At 43.0% G+C, this 17,342-nt stretch overlaps 1 protein-coding gene and 2 long non-coding RNA genes across 5 annotated transcripts in view; 1 reads left to right on the top strand and 2 right to left on the bottom strand.

Annotated features, from left to right (window-relative positions):
• Positions 1-3,054, bottom strand: part of LOC144282380 (uncharacterized) — a 39,741-nt gene extending 36,687 nt beyond the window's left edge. Inside the window, exon 1 of the long non-coding RNA XR_013350831.1 lies at positions 2,830-3,054. This is a non-coding gene — a long non-coding RNA (uncharacterized LOC144282380). The remainder of the gene's footprint in view (positions 1-2,829) is intronic.
• LOC144282376 (uncharacterized) overlaps positions 1-17,342 on the top strand; it is a 233,119-nt gene that overhangs the window by 143,032 nt on the left and 72,745 nt on the right. The gene's annotated exons all lie outside the window — the stretch shown is intronic.
• Positions 13,850-17,342, bottom strand: part of LOC144282378 (uncharacterized) — an 80,726-nt gene continuing 77,233 nt past the window's right edge. For all 3 annotated transcript variants that reach the window (XR_013350827.1, XR_013350828.1, XR_013350829.1), the window contains one exon: positions 13,850-14,678. This is a non-coding gene — a long non-coding RNA (uncharacterized LOC144282378). The remainder of the gene's footprint in view (positions 14,679-17,342) is intronic.

The following is a 17,342-nucleotide window of genomic DNA, read 5'->3' on the forward strand; positions in this document are numbered from 1 at the left end:
TGGGAAAGAATATCACAAATTACCTATGTGACAGAAGGCTTGCATCCAGAGTATATAAAGAATATTCTAAACTCAATAATAAGCAACGGAATTTAAATTTGGCCAATTTAAAAATTTAAATTTAAATTTAAAAATGGGCCAAAGAGTTGAACAGACACGTCACCTAGGATGGTATATGGATGACAAATAAGTACATGAAAATATGTTCAGCATAAGTAGTCATTAGGGAAATGCAAAGTAAAGCCACAGTATGATACCACTGCATACCTGTTGGAATGCTTAAAGTTGAAAGACTAACCCCACCAAATGTTGGCAAGGAATTCTTGTACACTGTTCCTGGAAATCTAGGATAATATCATCATTTTAGAAAACAGTTTAAGGAGTTAAACATACACCTACCACATGACCTAGCTATTCAAGTCCTATGTTCTTAGCTGAGGGAAAGGAAATCATATGTTCAAATCCAAATTTATGTTCATGTATTTACAGCAGGGTTTTTTTTGTTTGTTTGTTTTGTTTTGTTTTTTGTAACAGCGAGATTTGGCAACAGCCTGAATGCCCACAAATAGGTGAATGGGTAAGCTAATTGTACTATATCCAAACATGGAATGATAATAAGGAACAAACTATTGATACACACAACGGATTACACGATTCTCAAAGTAATTATGCTGAGTGAAAGAAGACAGACCAAAAACGACCTTATCCTGCATGATTCCACTTATAACCTAGAATTCCTAGTATATGGTGAGAGGAAGGAAACCAATGTCTGCCTGGAAATGAGGTGGCAAGGGGGACGAGAGGAGAGGATGGCACAGGGGCAGAAGAAGTCTGGAGTGATTGGTCTGTGTATGGTCTTGATTGTTGTGGTTTATGGATGTGAGCATCTGTTGTAAAAAAAATCTTACTCTCTTTCCCTTAGAATTTTGACAGCCTTTTTGTCTTCTCTTTAACCATTCAATAGATGTTTAGAAAACTATTACTTTTAGGGAAATCTTTCTTTGCTGCCAGAGGTCCGAGGGTATATATTTTGGCCCCTATATTCCCTTATATCTATTCTTTATATCTCACAGTATTTACCAGATAGACTTTATGATTTTTTTTTTTTTTACTTTGGGGTCATGTTGTTTTCTGACTTAATTTGACTTTTTTCACTTTTTTTGTGTTGTTTTTGTTGATTTTAATGAAGTTCAGGAGAGAAAGTACAGTAAAATGATCATACACCATATACCTCCACCACCTTTAAATTTTTCTCTGGATGGTGTATTTGTAAGACATATTTAAAGCCTCGAGAAATGGTGTGATTCATACAGGACATACTGGATTGGAATTATTACCCAAAATTAACCTACATCTGTAGGTAACTGGTATAACTGGAAGACAGCAGAGCAGCTGAGACAAAACTATGTTTATGTGTAATTGAAAAGAAAAGAGAAGAAAACAATTAACATCCTACTATTTTTGAAATTCGGACATTTTCTCTGCCCTGAAGACCAAAGTTCAAGCGAAAAACCTGAACTGTTTTGTTAGTTGAAAGTTAAATAAGGTTTATAACTGGCCACAAACTTGGTTTGCTATTGTGAAAAGCTACCATTATTCTGGGTCATATTAAATAAGTATGAGGCAGAAGAAATCAGAATTTATACTTCTAGCAATCCTTGTCAGACCATTACTTTAAAAGGCATCTGGTTTCATTCATAAATTTTTCTTATGCATCTTCTATCTCCTCCAGGATCTCTGCTGGGCACTGATGATATTTAGTGAGGAAAAATTTTATCCCCCCTCTTGAAATGCCAAGTTCCCCCCAAAATCTGTATTGTGAGTCCTAATCTCTAGAAATATGTTGCTCAAAATTTCTCAGGTACCCCTTTCTCTGCTTCAGGGGGTGCTCTTCAAACCAACAGCTGAGGTTGCTCAGATGCCCCAAGAGTTCTGGGACTTAGGCCTGTGACATAGTCCTGGGCCTCAGAGCTGTCACCCGATTCCAGGAGGGAGACCTGGCAAGCAAATCTCTCTTGCTGACCAGTATAACATTTCCTTCAGGATAACATGAGCTTCCAGGACAGTGCTGATATATATTGTTTATATAGACAGAGATCCATGGGAATTTTCTAGGACCCTGCCTACTTTCAAGGCAAATCTGGGAAAGGAGCACACTTTCTGTTAGCAGAACAAAGAGTTCAGAGGCTGAGTGCAAGGGAGAGCAATGGGACTAGGGCAAATGACTTCCATAGTAGAACATGAGGTGCCTTGTATCCCAAGGAAAGAACATTGGACTTTATTTTTAAGTGGGAGGGGTTTAAGTAGGGAAGTTACCAGATCAGATTAGTACCACTCTACTCCAAAAAACTAACAAGGACAATATCTGAGTCAGTAGAGCAAGGAGGAACAAAAAAATGATCAGAGGAATCAAGTCAGTCTTTAAAGATGAGATTACAGGGATAACTTAAGTTTTCTCTTCTCCTATATGACAATTTGAGGGGGAGAAGGACATGGAATTTCTCTGTGGCTTTCTGAGAGGAAATGAACTTAATCTAAATCAGGAGAAAAAAATTGAACATTAAAAAGATGTTGTCTCCTAAGAGAAGGAAATACAGGAATAATCTGCTTAATGGGTAGCTGGCCTATCCCTGGAAACCTACAAGAAAGCATAGCACCTGAATTTGGCTTCTATCTTCTCCTTGCCCCAAATATGATGACGAGATAGAGAACCTTGGTAATTAGAGGGAGCTTTTGGTTTCGAGTGACAGGGATGCATCTCCAATTAGTTTAAATAAGAGGGAAGAATTTATTGATTTATGTAATTAAGAAGTCAAGGAATCCACATACCTTTAGGCATGGCTGGATCTAGAAGCCCAGAATGTCATCTGGAATCTATTCTGCTCTGTTCCTTCCCTCTGCTTTTGTTGTTGTTGTTGATCATGTTGCCCCACGCAGCAGTTTCATATTTACATCCTACTTCTTTAAAAGCCTCAGTGAAATGATAATAACCTTCTCCCAAGAGTCCTGGCAAAATTCTAAAATTGACTGATTATCTTGGTTTGAGTCAAAGGCTTACCCATGAACCAATTACTGAGAGGAAGAAGTTTGAATAGCCTGACTTGTCATTCTCGAGTCATATGCTTAACTGGGAGCCAGGGGGATTGGGCCAGCCACACCTAAATTAAGAGCCTGAGTACGATGATATGCTGGTAGTGAGGGACTCCCAAAATTACACTGGAGGTTTTGTTTTTTGTTTTGTTTTGTTTTGTTTTTTTTTTTTTTTTTTTTTTTAGTAACAAAAAAGGAAGACATGCTGGACAGGCAGGACAAATAAACAACGACAACCCTCATCCCATCCCCACGCACAGATGCTCTACTTTTAATGTCTCTTTCAAGCCTATTTTTATTGAGTTTGATATCTTAAGATGAACCCAGCCAAGAACCTTCCTTGATTGACTAAATTTTACTCTGTGATTATTTATGCTTTTGCTGTCAGCTTCCAAAAACGTGTTTTTGTTTCCATCCTGCACACTTTACAATAAAACTAACTTCTTGGCTGTGGGTCACCCAATAAAATGTGTTCCCCATATATGTTCTGGGCTGGAAATACCTCTTGGCAAGAAAATAATGCAACTAGCTGCCTTCATCATAAAGGAGAAGAGCCATGTGTAGCTTATGTATGAAATAAAAGACCCAGTGTACAACTTTCAAATAACAGATTGTCCCCAGCAGTGGTGAGCCATGGGCAGTGACAAATAAAGCCTTCTCAGACTGTCCCCTGTACCTTAGCTGTTTTCTGAACTGAGCAGAGCCACAGCTGAGAGTCATCAAGGCACGGTGCCCAGTTAATCCTTAGTGCTCATGCCAAGACTGTCAACAAAGGGTCCCATTGTCATGGCACAGTGGGGCTATGGGCACCAGTATGCTAGGAACTGGATAAAGACGACCAACTCATTGACTAAATGCGGCCTGCCTCCCACTCCCTTCCCAAAATGGAAATCAATGTTTGGCACTTGGCATTCATGAGCAGCCTAATAATACCGTTCTCGATGTGCACATGCTTGTGAGAAGGAGAAATGGATATGCTAAGAGCAGACTCCACTTTCCAACCGCAGAGGGGTCGCACACATCATAGAGAAACATTTATTTTAACAAAATTATGGGCAATCCTGTCTGCCCTTTTAATTCCATGCTGAGTTTGGTGAGGATGTATCTGATTTTCCTCACGCATTAAAAAGAAAAGAAGTAGAAAGAAAAAGGATGGGAATCAAGACTCCCTGAAATTTCCTTCAACATTTTCAGTCTCAGCACTGTCATGCTGGCTGTTTCTCTGTATTCCTTGCTAAATGGTCTCACTTTCAGCGTTGGAGGTTATTCTCTTGAACCCTTTCAGACAGTTTTCTGTTATTACTTTAATTCTCAGTAAGCTGTTGGCAATTGCTATCAAATTGCTTCATGGATCAATTCTTCCCTCATAGCCCATTAAATTTTGCTTTTTTTTTGTCCCAGGTAAGAAGTCACAAACACATTTGGTTACAAATGGTTGGTGGGCCATAAGCCCTTTCTTTAGAACTTACTGCAACAGACTCACATTTGGATTCCTGAATGCCCCACATTTATGGGGCTTTTCCATATTCAATCCTGACCCTGCTATTATGGAAAGGTCTGCTGGGATTCCATGTTATTTGCTTGAATATGTAATCGAGGAGGGGCATAAGTCTACAGGATGTACGTATCTTGGTTAAATCGCAGGAGTCTTATCGATTGTAAAAAAAAATGGCCACAAGTTAGTTTTCTTACATTATCCAGGCCGCTTGGCAATGGGAACTTTGCAGCTCCTTCTACTAAGAAGTGGGTCTCTTTCCTCATGTCTGAAGTATGAGCGGGCCCTGTGACTTGCTTTGATCAGCAGCATGTGGCCAAAGTCCTGGGGTGCCAGCCCCAAGCCGGTGCATGCTTCTGCTCACTTTCTGGGAAGCCTGCTGGCCCCAGGTGAGCCACCCCAGAGACTAGCGTGCGGGAACATGGGAAGACTTGGAGGAGAGACACCGTGTCCCCGCTTAGGATAAAACAGTGCCCCCCGGACCTGGCAGCTGACTCCACACACAGCTAAGACCAGGCCAGATTGCCAACCACAGAGCTAAAGAAATGCTATCGTTTTAAACCACTGAGATTTTAGGGCGGCTTATTATTGCTACAAACATTAATTGATAAAAACCTCATCTTCCTGGTTCTGGTGGTCCTCAACATACTTATCCTGTGAACATCATTTTCCAACTTTTACCCACAGTAAGAAATCCTTTCTCTTTGCCTGGTAAGGAAATGAATGAAGGATCCAGAACTATACATTTCTGTCGACGATGACAACAATCCTCGGTTAGAAGACTAGGAGCAGCTCCTTACTGCCTTCCGAATAATACTCGAGCTTATCAACCCCACACTCAAGGCCCTCCACGATCGGGATTTAGCCTGCCCTGTCAGCTCTATGAACGTTTTCTTTCACTGAAAAACACTGTTTTCTGGACTGCCTGGATTACTTTATTTTTCTCAAACTGCGATGCTTTCCCCCTCCTTGCTTTTCTTCCTACCATATTTCACTACTTGCACTGCTTTTTTGCCTCATCTCTGTCGGCATGGTAAAATCCCACGTATCCGTCAACGTGCTCCTCCCCCCCCTCTCCCCCCCCCCCCCCCCCCGCCAAGGGTCAGTAAATAACACAATTGTTTTCCCTTTAAAGTCTATACTCGAAGTATACATCACTCAACTCCTTGGGTAATCATGGAGTTTTCCAAGGTGCAGTCGTGAGGGCATCACAGCGTTGCTTCAACGTCATCGAGTTGCCCAGTGGGGAAGATCCCTCCCTCCACGCAGACGCCCTCGGAGCCACGAGTTCGGCAGGTGCAGGGCGGCCCAGGGGGGTCGCGGGGTGGGGGTGCGGGGGAGGGCGGGCCGCCGGGGGGAGCGGAGCGAGGGGCTGGAGGCTGCGGAGCGCCCCTGGCCGTCCGGGGAGCCGCTAGCGCCCGCAGGGCCCGCAGAGCGCCGCGAGGGGAGCCCCACTCCGGGCCGCCGAGGCCTGGGCGTGCGGGGGCGGAGCACCCGGCAAGGGCCCAGACCAGAGAGGAGGCGATCCCGGAGGCCTGCACGGGGCTGTCCCCGCAGGGCCTCAGATCCCCGGGCGCTGCCAGCCGTGAAGGCTCTGCCCGCCGCCCCAAAGCCTGGCCTTCGCCCCGCAGTCCAGGGCCCCAGGCGGGCGATGCCCTGTGTTCCTGGCCCTCCCCAGGAGCGGGGGCCCCCAGGCCGCTGGGCAAGCTCCCCCGCCTCCCCCGGCCTGGCAGGGCAAATCCAGGCCTTTTGTGTCTTCCCCTGGCGGAGTCCGTTTCGGATGTTGCCTCTTTCGTGATGATTTTCCAAAATATCCTGATTAGAAGGGATGATTCCTTCCGTCCTTGGAATGCTGAACGGCCCTGGCTCCCAGCCTTCAGAAGTGGCCAGAGGGTCTTGGGTTCTCCTTGCTTGGTCCCCTGTGATGCCCTGGTACAGGACACCACCTCTACCATTGTCCTCATAGAGTCTGTCGCATGCTCATCACAGGCCAGACCATCACAGATGAGCTCCTTCAGTCCTCTTAATTACCCTCCTTGGTAAATGTTACACCTTGCAACTCGTGGATGTTAAGGAGTGAGACTCAGTAACCTAAGTAATTGGTCTAAGGTTCTATATCTCTTGAATGGCAGGTATAGCATTAAACTTGGGCTTTCACTTTGTCCCTTAGGCTTCCTCCATAACTCCTTGTGCAGGGACACACAGGGGTTGCCAAAACAATGCCTTAGAGCATGATGAGAGCTTTGGCCACATTTATTGGCCCACAGAACCGCTGTACTGAGTTAGGGAGTCAAATGAAGAGAAGATATTGCTGAGGTGACTCAGTGGGGTAGCTGGTTAGAAATACTGAGCTATATCAGGATTTGTTTCTTCAGTTTCTTTTGCCTAATCTAGAATGTTCTGAAATATTTTATGAGCTATTAATGTCAGACAGTGGCTCACCACTATAAACAGTTGATAAGCTTCTTGCTGTTTGCTGCTAATTGGAAACTAATAACATGCCCCCCCTCCTTCCAGTCATAATGAACTTCTGTTTGTGTAGTCTGACTATCTGTAAGATTGAGTTTGTGACATCCAAGAGGTTGGCCCTGATTGATCAGATTTCAATATGGCGGCTGCCCTTCTACTCACGTACTGTGTGCAGAGCAAGTTGGCAGCAGAGATTCAAGGTAAGAGGGGGAAAGCTTGCCACTTGGGAGGTGCAAACAAGCCTCGCTCCTTCTACCTAAACTTTTACAAGGGCCTGGTTTGTTTGTCTGGAAAGCCATGGATTATTCTCTCACACCTATGAGGGAAGTGGGAAATTTTCCATATTTGTGAGTGATTTCCTTTTTAAAATAGCGAAAAAGAGAAGAAATCAAGTGACATTATGTTTTGGTTCTTATAGAGAGAGCATCTGGATTCTAGTGTTGAATGGCAGGAAAGTAAAGTCGATTTCTCACAGTCCCACAGCCCACTGGGCCACGGTCTCGGCCGTTAATCTTCAGTTCAATTGGGAGGTGGCATCTACCTGACGGGCAGAGCTCTGATCTGGGGTCTTGCACTGGGAGATATTTTTCCTTGAACATGGCTCAGTCTTCCTGACTAAACCTGTGTCCCACCGAGGAGTTTCCCAGGCTCTATCTCCAACCATCCTCCCCTCTGGCCAGAACCTTGAGTGTCGCTGCCTCAGAACACAGCGCATGTTCCTTGAGGACCAAAGCTGTATTCCATTTCACCTAAAGAGCTGCCCGCTGAGGAAGGCTTTGGGTTGTCTGTAGATTTTGTTATCACCCAAGCACAGTACCTAATTGGGTAACGGTGATCCCTGCCAAGTTCGCTCCCTGGCTTCTTGAAAGTCTCTACCCCAGTGGAGTTGGAGCTGGCTGATGCCAAACATGCTCATGGTTCAATTTGATAGGGCAAATATCTGTAGGCATTCTGAAGGCCTGGCAGTGTGCTAGGCCCAGAAGGGAATTAGACTCAAATTCCATTCTCCAAAATATATTCAAGGATATGATATAAATAGATGACATTAGAGAGAGAGAAAGAAAACAAACAAAGCTGTACTACAACCTGCTTCTCATTGTGTTTCCATGCTTTAACTCCATCAGGTTTCATTTGCTTCCCCTTTCATGATGCCACTTTCTCATTTTCAGGTCTGAGAACAGCAGAGACAGTGTTTCTTTAGCATCTTCTTGAATCTGTCCTTCACTTTAAACTGATAACCCACCATTTGAAAAAAGCTGTTACTGGAAGTTCAGGATTGGACACTGGCAGTGCCTTGCACCTCATAGGTGTACAGGCAATACTGGCTGAGTGGAAGAATTATTTAATATACCACAGTAGGCTGGCCAAGTGGTCAGTGCTTGTTCTTTAATATCAGGATATCTGAGTTTGACATAGGGCCCTGCTACTTGCAGTGACACTATGGGCAAATGTCTTTTTGTTTGTTTTTTTTTTTTTTATAATTTTTATTTATTTATGATAGTCACAGAGAGAGAGAGAGAGGCAGAGACACAGGCAGAGGGAGAAGCAGGCTCCATGCACCGGGAGCCCGACGTGGGATTCGATCCCGGGTCTCCAGGATCGCACCCTGGGCCAAAGGCAGGCGCCAAACCGCTGCGCCACCCAGGGATCCCTGTTTGTTTGTTTTAAAGATTTTATTTATTTATTCATGAGAGGCACAGAGAGAGGCAGAGACACAGGCAGAGGGAGAAGCAGGCTCCCTGCAGGGAGCCCAATGTGGGACTCAATCCCGGATCTATGAGCAAATGTCTTGACCTCAAAGTCTCACTGTCTTCATCTGTCAAATTAGGATGATAACAACAACAACAACAACAATACCTAAACTGAGGATAGTTATGAGGCTTAAGCCATAAGCTCAGTGTGTAGGACATATTAAGCACTTAATAAATATTATAATTATTACTGTGATGGTGATCATCACCAAACATTACACAAAGTGCTTTTTCTGCAGGTTTTCACTGAGTGTTCACAACATACACATTGAAATAAATATTAATATATATTTTTTAAATTCCCCAATGGAAAATCAAAACTCAAGAAGTAATAAAGTTATCCAAGGCCATAGAAGGGACTGACTTTGAAATCTATTCCCTCAATCCCCAGCAGCCACAGAAGGTGAAGATGTGAGAAGCAAAAGGCTCTTTATGAACTTAAAACATTTTTTTTTAAATACTCTGTAAAGTTGGTGGGAGGCTTATTATTTCAGAACTGGCAAAGGTTATTCTACACAACTCAGTTGGTCAATAAGTTTGGCTGCCCTTGAAGCAGGATAATTCAGTCCAGAGCTGTTTTCTCTGAAATCTCTTTGCAGAATGCTAATGTTATTTCCCATCAAGTAGAATACGAAGCTCTCATTTCCTTTGTTACTGGAACCTTCCCTTTCTCGGGCCACTCATCACACCAAGAACCTGTGGTCAGGTTATAATTTAGGATCTCTTTAGCAGTCCTAGGCCCCATTCACATTTGGGTCTCATAAGGGGGTGCTGAAAGACTAAAATATGAACTCTCTCAGCTTCCTACCCAACCACATTCCAGACACACAGAGACATATATGCACACGTTCACCATGTCTCTAGGGGCCAAGAGGGTCTTTGGTAGAGTGGAGTGGGCTGGAGCTCCTAAACAGTAATATTTCCTGCAGTACTCAGATCTGGAATGTGGTTACTCCTGGCCTCTATGACCTTAGGCTTTTCAACAATGTCTTCTTATATATATTTTTAAAGATTTTGTTTATTTGAGAGAGAGAGAGAGAGAGAGTAAAAGAGAGACAGCAGGGGCAGAGGGAAAGGGAAAAGCAGACTCCTCACCAAGCAGGGAGCCCAATGTGGGACTCATCCCAGGACCCTGAGAACATGACCAAAGGCAGATGCTCAACCACCTGAGCCACCTAGGCACCCCTACAGTGGCTTTTTATAGAAGAGATTCCAAAAAGACCCAGCTCCAAGAGGGTCTCCCAGTGACAATTGTGGCAGCTCCCAAAAGCAAGCCTTGTTCATGGACCTCCTGTGCCTAGGATATCTCAGGCATAGTACCATGCCTGTCCTCGGGGGGCTCCCATTTAGTGTGGGACTGCTGAAGATAGCTTCCTTCAGTAACGGCATGTACTAGTGGCCATGAACCATTCTCCTGGCAACAGCACTGACCTCCAGACCTCTTAGGTTTTATTGGGTCAGAGAGCCCACCCTGAGCATCATCCCTGAGGGCAGCTTCCAGCTGGGCCTCTGCAGAGCTCTCTACTAGCAAGAATGAGGCACACTCTCTTAAAGAGCTCCAAACTCAGCTTTCAGAACTGCTTAAAGAGTAACTACTACTACTACTACCACTACTAATGATAAACTAATATTAACAATATTTGTCATTTTTATACACTTCCTACATGCCCTATATTAATCCATTTTATCTGCATCGCAATATTATGAGGTATATACCCCAATAACCACTTAAGACATAAGGAAATTGAGGACCAGAGAAACTAAATGACTTGCTTAAGGTTACTGATTGGCAGACAGCAGAGTAGGTATTGGAACTCAAATTTGTCTGACTCAGAAGCCCTCGCTTTTATCCCCACACTGCCATTTTGTTAAGTGACAGGTACAGTTCCGAGAGCCTTATACACATTGCCTCACATGAAGACTGCAGACAGTGGGTGCTGTGCCAATTCCCATCCTTCTGGGATGGGCCATGTATGCCTCTCACTCAGCCTGAGCCCTCGGTATTCTGAGGAGGCATCCTTACCTCCTAGAAGTGCCTGTCAGGCCACTGGAAATAGCTTAAACTCTACATCACATCCCTATGCTCTTCTCTGCCACCACCCCTGCCCCCAACCTCTACAAAACAAATCCCTGTAAAACCCATTTTTCCCTAAGACATACAAACCAAACTCCCAATTTTGGCTGACCTAAGTTCCCTAAAAACTGGTGGCGATGAATGCATCTTACACTAAGTAAACCAATTTGTGGATCTCCCAGGAAGCAAGCTGAAGTCAAATCTCATAACGAGCATAAAACTCCCACTCTGATTATCCATGAATGGAGTACCCATGGCAAATGTTTAATCCCACATGAGGTAACATATGCAAGAGGGCTTTGAAAAGTATAAAATATTCTACAAGTGTCAAATGTGATTATTCTTGTCAATGCCATATTCGCCCTCCCAGCAGGTATGTGCTGAGGGAATACAAATGATCTTGGGACTAGTCTGAGCCAAGCATAATTGGCATCGTAGACTGCGTGACGGTTAAACCTGGTGATGTCAGGGTAAGATCCCTCATGAAACAGTCAGGAAAACTGGTTCTGAGCCCTGACCCTGCCATTAACAGGCTGGGGGAAATTTGGCAAGCCACTAGCCTTCTCCGATCTTCAATTTAGTAATCTAATAATAATAATAATAGCATATAGAATACGATCACAACTATTATCAATTGATACACACTCACTGTAAGCCATGTGCCTTGCAAAGAGCTTGACATGCAATAGTTCATGTAATTCTCACAACAATCCTTCATGCTATTAACAACCCCATTTTACAGATGCAGAAACAGAAGCCTAGAGATGTTAAGTGCCTTACCTCTGGCTTCATATCAAATAAGTGAGGAAGCCAGTATTGGATCTAAGCCAAACTCTATTTTGCTATTCATTAAAAAATGATTTGGGGGTCATTTGTGCCCTGTTTCTAATTCACTTGTAGAGAAAATTAGCTATGGATAGATTTAGAATTCCTTAAGAAGAAGGAAGACTCTTGTTAGAATCCCAGAGAGAACAAATAGACTCCTAATAAGTGAAGCAGGCACATGATTGATTATGACGTTTTTCTAATGCATGAGCTATGCTTGCTTTCTCTGTAGAAAATTCTTTTCAGACTAAGGGCATTGCTACCAGAAGGGGCTATTGGGAGAAAATGGAATATTGTTCTTAACTCCTTGTGTTACAGATATTGATTGACCCTTCTGTCTTGCTCCTTCTAGACTGAATTCTTTACGGAAAGTACTGGGACTCATCTCCATCCCCAGTACCTATCACAGTGTTTGTCACATCAACGTTTAATGGCAGGATGAATGGACATATGTTTGCAGGATAAATGAATGTATAAGTGAATGAATGTCTGGCTCCTTGCTCTTATAATTCTTTGTTCTTTGCTAGTAGAGATAAATGACTCCCTGGGAGAACTAAGTGACTAATCTTGTCCTTAGCCACTTGGAGTCTAAGAAACTTAGTTCAGCAGCTCAGGTATTGAGTCAACCTTGGTGCTCATGTGCCTCAGCTCTGTAGGTCTCTGCCATCTTGTAAGAGTAGTGACATTTGTTGGTCATGAGTACCTGGAATCCATCTTATCTTCTTTCAGAAATATCTATTCCCTATTCTCAGTTCATGTGATACTGATTGGGCTAACAACACTCCTTTCTTTCCTCTAGCCCCAGGGCCCAGGGATGAATATCCTCTGGTCAGAATAACTGCTTAGTTAATAGAAAAACACATCATTCAACTCCCCACATATTCCCCAGTGAATCACAGGATTTGCATCAAGTCAGTAGGGAAAAAAAGTTCTTTTCCACTAGGAATGCTAAGCTAGTTCAGTGTAAGCCTGTAGCTGCTAGTGGCCATCCTGCTACCACAAGAGAATAAACATGCCTGAGAATGAAGCCAAATTAGGAAGAGTTGTGTCAAGAGATGAAAGAAGCATCCTTACCACAATTTATATACTGTTTAAGAAGTCATCCATGCTTGGAGCCAAGTCTATTATTGACTTCTGGTTATGTAATTCAATAAGCCTAGCCCCTCCTGTGTGTGTGTGTGTGTGTGTGTGTGTGTGTGTCTGAGAAAGACAGAGAGAGAAGGAGAGAGAGATTTGACCACCAGCTTGGGCCACCATGTAGCCCATGTCCATGTTTGTTGAATACTATGCTTTAAGGATCTAACCTAACTTGCTCCCACTTAGGATATAGAGAAATCTTTGGACCAATGTCTGCCATTGGTGGTCATATGTAGTCTCCAGGTCTTTGTTCCCCACACTGTTCCATCACTGATAGAGTCCTGACATTGTGGTTTTGACACATGGTAGTGGAGAAAACTCAAGGTTTTCTGTTAAAGCTACAGCAGTCTTGCTTAATAGGTAAGAGACTTCAGACTCAGGTAAAACTGGGTTCAAATCCCACTTTCAGGAGCTATATAACCTTAGACAAATTGCTTTTTCTCCATGAAACTCTGCTGTCTCGACTATACATGGGGATAAAGATGTCTATACTACAAGGAATTCAATGAGACATGTAAAGCTTGGAGAGCTTGGCAGTACATAGCAAATGCTCCATAAATGGTAGCTATTACATAATTTTCTTTTTATAAGTCTTAAAGGCAATCTAGAAAAAAAAAAAAGAATTCTCTCTGGTCCCCCTCAAAGCTGTATACTGTTGTGCAAAAAACAGATGCCAAATGCACATGGAAAGAAAACACTGTCATAAAGAATGACTCTGACAACAGATTGTGTGATTACTAAGAACTTCAGAAACTGGAGGTGATCTGGCATATATTGTTGTGTAATGTGGACTTCAGAAAGAAAACAAAATGCCTTGAGGGGCTTTTTTAAATTGAGCGTTCTTGGGCAGAACAATAAAGATTTTACAATTTATGAGGCATCAAATAATTTACATGAATACAAAGAAATATGGGAAGCCATTTTAGATTTCATTTAAAAGGATTAGAGAAATATGGGTAGGACTTCTTGATAGGATACCAGCTAAATCAAATATCACAAGTAAACAAATATGTGGAGGGCTTTATTACAACAATTTATTTACAAGTATGTGACATTGTACTATAAAATTTTTGAAAGGCAAGCACATAATGTGGAGACAAAAATAGTCACTGCACAATTTTTTGAATGGAAAAAATAAAGATAAAACATGCTAAAAAGGCAAAAGAGTCACGGTGCAAAAATATTAAGAAAAATGTGAGGACATACCGTGTATCAACTCTACTTCGATTTTAAAAACAATGCATACACATACAAACTGGTACACAGAGAGAACACTATTTTAAGGCAGGAAGGTCCTTAGAGAAAGAACAAAGTGTGGTTGGCAGAGGCGGTAAAAGGTAATTAAGTAGCTGAAGACCAACTTGCCTTATTATTGGGGCCCTTAAACTTGCTTGGGAAGGAAACTCTGATCTGGAGCAGAGGTTAAAGGGAATGAAAAAAGAAATCTAGGTTTGAGAGGTGACAAAGTCATAATGAAAAAAAGTGGGGGGCACATAAATAAGAACACTAAGACCACAAGGTAAAATATGGAGTAGTCAGTGGAGTGGAGATGTAAAGAATCCAAAAGACCAAGGGAAGTGGAGCAGAGAATAATGAGATGGGAGAGAGTAGGGAGGAACCAGAGCTTTCCTAAGCGGGCAGCAGCATAATGACAGGTGAAGGCATCTCTGAGGTAGTCCAGCGCTTCCCACAGGTTCTCTTCAGTAGGACACAAGATCACCCGGTATCTGTGGGTGTTCTGCAGAAGAGAGGGCCTATGATGATGGTAGTTACTGTGAGCTGCATAGGTTCTTCAGTCGGCTTCTTCAGAGCCCTTTTATGATTGCTGAGGGACTGTCTAAAAGAGGAGTAGAAGAATGAGGAACATAACCTTTTACCAAGATAATTTCCCAGGGAATGGTGTGGGGATGGAAGGAAGAAGGACAAGAACTCAACTTTTTTTTGGCGGGGCGGGGGGTGGGGGTCAGAATTCCTCTCCTTTCATGAGGACTCAGGAGTCAGACACACTGTTGAGATGAAATTTTGCCCTGCCTATGTTTTGGCCTGTGGAAAAATGTTCTACCATTGATCCTAGAGTTATCATGGGATGCAGAATGGATTCTTCATCGTTCTGAAACCCCCAGTCTGGATTTCGGGAAGATTATGGCCACGATTTGAAAGTGGCTCTTAACTTAAGCCCAGCATACCTCCAGCTGCCCACGTTAGTGTGTGAAGCCTCGCTGTTTCCAAACACCATCCACACTGAGTCTTCTCCTTGACAATACATTTCTGTTTTTATCTGTAACCCTCTACATCCCTGCATGTATCCTAACAAGCGCTTAATGTATTATAAATGTAACTAACCCATGGTCTGACACCACCACCCAAAAAATCTTCTGCATGTTTCTCAGAGCTAGATTTTCCCAAAACTTTTATTTGGGAAATAAATTCCTCCTTTGCAGGAGGAGGAAAGGAAGCAGGGCACCCTCCTAGGAGCCCCATCGATTAAGAGATGAGGGTTTTGCAGTGAAATTGGTCTCCTTTTTGAAATAAGGCCAGATTCCATCTCCAATTGCCTTTGGCCCTCTTCATCGTCCCTCTAAATGTCACATCTGCCCTCATCGCTCAATATCTTTTGCATAGGTCAAGATGTTTCCCCAGCTCAGCTGAGAAGGGATGAAGTCTTGGGCATGAGGATTCATCATCTTTATAGATGTTGAGTGCACTCAGCATTAGGAAGAAAAGCCACAAAGAACAGTATGTGAAATCCTCTAATCCCAGGGATTTGGTCCTAAGAAATATTTTGGAAGGTGTACTGGGGCTACTTCAGTGGCATCAGAGAAGGCTGACCACTAATTGGTTAGTAAGACCCCCTTGCTAATGGTTGTATGCCTAGTGTGTCATTATCATATTCTTTTTACTCTTAGGCAATAAATGTCCCTCAGATACATACAACCAGTGCCTCAGACATTGATGGGTGATCAATTTAGATTATTGGATAGTGGATCAACAGCAGTTCTCCTGCTCAGCTACTAGAGCAGTGTGGCTGAACCCATGCGGTGACCCATGTCTCACGTGGGCTTCAGTAGGAAAGTTACCCTTGAGCCCCCCTTCTACTGCCCCATCCCCCTAAAAAAACTTGTAATTGGTGTGTTGGGTTTAAATCATAGCCTAAGTTTTGTTTGCTCAGTGAACTCTCCCAGGATACCTATTTTGAACAGAAATAGCAAGAATAGGAGGCGAGTGTTTTGCCTAGAGAATTAATCTAAGAACCCAAACAGAATCCTTTCCAGAGGCAAGAAAATTGACAGAAAATGATGGGTGATACACAGCTTGCTGTCAGAGTAATCATCTTTAGTTGTGGGAAGGGGGGTGGAGGGTGAGAATGATCACCATTAAATGAAACAGGTATCACAGAGAACGCATTCCTGGGAGCACATTTTGATGGAGATGCCTCATCAACCGCCAAATCTCTCAGCGGCTTTGCAAGGATCATTCTGCAAATGGCCATTGCGGTCTGGATTTCATCGTTTCACATTTGCACCTTGCAGCTTTTAAGGGCTATTAGTACCTAAATACTGCCCCATTAAAGCTCGACCTAAAAGGGGTTGTTGCCGGCAGCCAGATAGCCAGTGGAAGTCTCAGCCTTCAACAGTTCTTAATAGGTAAATACTTTTGCTTATGAGAGAAAAGGATGCTCTGGAAATGCCTCTGCTCTAAAAGTCTTGGAAATTTGACTCCGACTCCCACGGCAATCTAATGTAACTCCGCTGTCCTGTGGGGTGGGCTTGAATATCAGAGACCTCATCCTTTGAAAAATTTGCATAATGTGAGATGTTAAAATTAAGGCTGGTGTTTACTGTTCAGTTCTTACAGAGATATTCCCAGATTCACAGTGAGATATTATTTCCCTTGGAAATGCTTTCTGTCCCTGCCAGTTACTGAATGCAATCAGATAGCTTTGTGTGGGCTAGCATACCAATTAGAGGCCTTGTCTGGGTTACGTGTGATGTCTTCCCTCCTAAACTCAATGACACGTCTGCACATAAACAGATGCAGGGAGCAGAAAGCCCAATTCCCATAAAAACCAGGAGACTATTTCAGTTCTTAAAACTACATGTGTACATATACTTAAGGTGGAAGGCAAAATAGCCATAAAGCATCGCAAATAAAAGAAGATTAATGAGGGAAAGAATCTGACAAAAATATTTAATTAGAAAGCAATGGCCTGGCCCTATTATCTTGTATTATTATATATCTTGTCATTAACCAAATCTGTAGCTAAACTGTGGACATTTGTCTTCATTATGTAGTAAAATGGTATAACAAGCAGATTCCAAACAATGAAGAGCTAGCCTAAAATGATCACAAACCCAGAGAATGGCAAATGTTTCTATTTCGATTCACTGGGGTCTAGTAGCTAGAGCTCAGCCCTAGAAGCAAGAGGGATTCTTCTGTGTTCAAAGTTGTGGGTAGATTCATAAAACTAAGTCATCTTTGGTGTGACATCTGACAAGCTGGC

The sequence above is a fragment of the Canis aureus genome, chromosome 13 (assembly GCF_053574225.1).
Source record: "Canis aureus isolate CA01 chromosome 13, VMU_Caureus_v.1.0, whole genome shotgun sequence".
NCBI classification, from domain to species: Eukaryota; Metazoa; Chordata; class Mammalia; order Carnivora; family Canidae; genus Canis; species Canis aureus.